Source organism: Bactrocera latifrons, unplaced genomic scaffold (genome assembly GCF_001853355.1).
Source record: "Bactrocera latifrons isolate USDA-ARS-PBARC rearing strain unplaced genomic scaffold, ASM185335v1 scaffold_20, whole genome shotgun sequence".
NCBI lineage: Eukaryota > Metazoa > Arthropoda > Insecta > Diptera > Tephritidae > Bactrocera > Bactrocera latifrons.
In genome coordinates this window covers 1,151,335-1,155,490 of record NW_017535519.1, presented here as the reverse complement: position 1 = coordinate 1,155,490, position 4,156 = coordinate 1,151,335, and the positions used below count along the sequence as shown (strand labels likewise).

The 4,156-nt window shown below is 36.6% G+C and overlaps 1 long non-coding RNA gene across 1 annotated transcript; it reads right to left on the bottom strand.

The window, feature by feature from the left end:
- Positions 1–3,480: 3,480 nt before the first annotated feature.
- LOC108968007 lies at positions 3,481–3,916 on the bottom strand. The gene is made up of 2 exons (XR_001993298.1): positions 3,753–3,916; positions 3,481–3,691 (listed from the first exon to the last, which is right to left on the bottom strand). It is a non-coding gene; the product is annotated as an uncharacterized LOC108968007 (long non-coding RNA).
- Positions 3,917–4,156: the final 240 nt, after the last annotated feature.

Here is a 4,156-nt window from a genome sequence, read left to right as displayed (position 1 = left end):
GAAAACGATTGCTTCAACATATGTATTGCAATAAAAAAAAAAGACGTTATCAAAAATAACAAAAATTTAGGAACTATAACGGAGAGTATACGGACAAAAGTTCAATTTTTGAAACAATTTATAATAAAAAATACTTATTTTTTTAACTTTAATTGATTTCACTGGAAAAAAGTTCATATTTCAAAAAGTAACGCCATAATCTCATACTTTGTCAAAAAAGCCTTGCGGTATTTTTATTGAATTTTCAATTGTTCATTACATTTTTTTTGATGACTCATGCCCAGCTCTTGACCAATGCTACGGCTGCTACTATGCCGGTCTCTTTCGACCAATTCAGCGATTTTATCGCAATTTTCGACGACAGGCCTTTCGTTGTGGGTAGAAATGGAAACTGTATCGGGTCCATAAACTGCACAAATTATATTGGCGGCTTAAGATGCATTTTTTGCCTTTATCGTAGTAGAACTGTAAAATATGCCATATTTTCTCTTTATTTTGCTCCATGTTTGCGACGCGATAACTCACGAACGACTTAAAAGAAACGACAATCAATCAAACACGTGTTAGCGCGTGAAATGAGCTTTCCAAAAAGGTATAGCATGACCCGATGCGACGAATAAAACTAGAACTACGCGCCCTCAGCGCCAACTAGCGAAAATACCGCAAGACTTTTTTGACAAACAATATAAACAAATTTTCAGATCGGACTACTATGTAGCTGACATACGAACTAACCGACTACAATTAAGTAATTGTATGGAAAACTTTATTAATTAACAAGATAACTTCACGAAATTTGGGATGGAATATTCTGAATAGATCTACAATCTGTCATACCTACTGACCGAACAAAATCGAGTTCTTGTAACTTTTTTATTTGTGAAAGGCATACTAAATACAATTATTACGACCATAAAATGTCAAAAGCTCACGAAGAAATTAAATAACTTGTAAAAGTTCATCTTATTATTGACTGCAATGAAAAAAAAAAAAATGCAGACAATCACATATTGGAAAGGACGAAACGAAACTTAGAAATCAAATCATCCTTATAGGAAAACCTACATAAGTATGTTTTGGTTTTGGTTTTGGTTTGGTTTTGTTTGATGGCTGATCAGAGATCACACTTAGACTAATAATGTAGTCCTTTGTGATGCCATAGAAAAGAACTCCCGTGTTCGAACTTACAGATTGGCGAAGCGCTTTGTAGCCAATATATAGTTACACAGACTTCAACACCCGCCATTTCGGTGGGATGTCCAAAGGTATGCGCCCCCAAGTGTCTAAGTCTTGACCTCCCAAACGCGGGACAGTCAAGCAGGAAGTGCTGACTTGTTTCCACCGCATCCTCTTCCAAACAGCTTCTACTGTCAGCTTCCAGTAAGATATCCATTCTTACCGCATGTAAGCCAATAGTACAGTGGCCTGTTAAGAGTCCCACTAGTAATGAGAGTGATCCTGCGATCTATCCTGGGCCAGAATGCCTTTGCAATGTATGTTAGCCTTAACCCTTTATTTTTGGATTGGAACATTAACCAAGATAAAACATAAAATTATTAAGAGAGAATTCTAAAAATAATTTTTAAATGTGACAGATTTTGAGATTGAAGGATTCTAAAAATAAATTTTAAATGTGAGAGGTTTTTCTCTAATAAATATCGAGTTAGTTTTATGCGACTCTGTGTGGAGTATTATCCAGACTTATTGTTTCTATTTTGGGAGGATGTAAACGTGAAAATCTTTTAGTAGTATTGTCTTTAATTGATAAATAAAGGTTACATGTGGGCACTGCTAAACGAAGGACCTTTTTTTTTATCAGATAATATGAAGGCATTTCACATATGTATGTACATAAATGAAATGAGAAACTAGTCAAAAGCCGCATAAGGTTTTCCTTCCCTAATACGAGTAGTCGAAATAATTTAAAATCTCGGTAGTTTTATTCAAAAATCGGTGTCGGTATTTAAATTGCTGTACGCTTGGCATTTATTATATTAAATTAAACTGGCAAAGCAAGAATAATTCAGAATGAAATGGAAGAATTTTAACGTCACATTTCACCCACTATCTGATATAGCCGTTTTATATAAAGCTGAACTAAGATGGTTTTGCTTTACAAAATGCATGTACCTTGAGTTGTACAGTTCAATTGGTTGTATAATTTAGTAAACTTGAGATTTGTCCGGTGTATACATTATTACGAACCGGTTTCTATATTTGTCACTCATAGTTGAGATATTAAATTTTTATTCAAATTATAGCGCACTTTACATTGATATACAAATATGTAACGGGTGATCCAGGTACAGGTACTTTCTCCCATACCCTTTTTGGACACATAATGCGTGAAGTGTGTCAAGCTGAAAATGTTATTTTTGTTCAGTATTGTTTGACATTTCATCATGGAAAGACTTATGCCTAAAAACGTTTACAAATCGTTCAACTTTAAGAAAATTCGCGTTCTATAAAGAATGCGAGCTTCGCTCAACTTATTGTCAACATAATCGGCCTACTGAGCGTGCTCTTCACCACACCATCACCCTTTTTAAGACCCAGTATTCATTTTTAGATAATATTCGACCGAATAGACTACGTTCAGCACGCAGCGAAGAAAATATAGCCGCCGGAGCTTAAAGTGTACACGAAGACCGCGGAGAGTCGATTCGGCGCCGTTCGCAGCAACTCGGTCTGACATATGGAAGGACTTTGATCTTAAATTGATAGCGTACGAAATACAGGATGTGCAAGAACTGTAGAAGAACCGACGTTTTCGAAACAAAAAAAATAAAATTGCCGCATTTGTGAGGAAGAGCAACCCGGAGAGAATCAAGAGCTGCCATATTATCCAGAAAAAAGAACAGTTTGGTGTGTTTTGTGTGGCGGTGAAATCATCGGTCCATATTTCTTCAAAAATGATGCCGTTTGAGAACGTAGCCGTTAATGACCACCGTAATGACGCTGACTATTTGATACCTGAAATTAAAGCTCGTGAGCTCGGCAATATTTGGTTTCAACAAGAGGGCGCCACATCACATCAATCGAATAATTTAATGAGAAACACTTCGTTGAGCAGATTGGCCACTAAGGTCGTATGATAACACACTGTTAGACCTTTTCCTGTGAGAATATGTAAAGTCTAAGGTCTATGCGGGCACTCCCGTTTCGATACAGGCCTTGGAGCAAAACATCACTCGTGTCTTTCGTCAGTTACTAGTCGAAATGCTCGAACGGGTCATCGAAAATTGGACTCAACGGATGGCAATCTGAAACATATGTATAAGCGGCCACCATTTCAAAGAGATAATCTTCAAAAAGTAAATGCCAAATAAAGTTATTTCGAATGACAATAAGTATTCCTCATTAAATTTCAAGTTTCTGTGTTTTTTCTTTAAACAAGTAGGGAACGTGGAAATGGATCATCCTTTATATATTTAGCTTCCGAACCGACACTAAACTTCTTCAATAAGAGCAAATTAAGGATTCTCACTCTAGTGAACTCACGTTTCACCGTTTAATTCACTTTTATTTATCGTATACAAGTTTACAGTTTGCTTAGATCCTTAACAGTTTGTGGCGAGCTGTGCTGCTCACTTGCCACCACCGCCACCACCACCACCTCCGCCGCCGCCGCCGCCGCCACCGCCACCTCCTCCTGGATAAGGCTCAGGATTTGGCAAAGGATTGGGATTGGCTGCAGATAAATATTTTTTTAAGAATTATCAATTGTTAAACGATATATCAAATATATTTACCAAAAGCCACAGCGAGTAAGGCCAGCATGAAGCCGATGAGCAGTTGGAAATTCATATTGCAAGAGTTGCAAGTGCAATGGTTGCCCTAACGTTTATGAGTGCTTTTTATACACTTGGCTAGGTTCTAGCTAGAAATATTCTTGATTTGTGCAATGAATATGAAAACGATTAGCAAACTATTTACCATACTTCTTAAACGTTCCGTAATACGCATTTAAAACGAGTATTGGAAATAACAAGCGGTTCTTCCCTTGGCTATAAGTTAATAGCGAATATATAAACGTAGGTGTGTACAAATGTATATTTGTCGGTCGATAGCAGTGTTTTAAATAAATTTCTAGGGATGGACATTTAATGTGCATATAATGAAATTTATTTAACTGTTCGTATGATTTAATAAACGT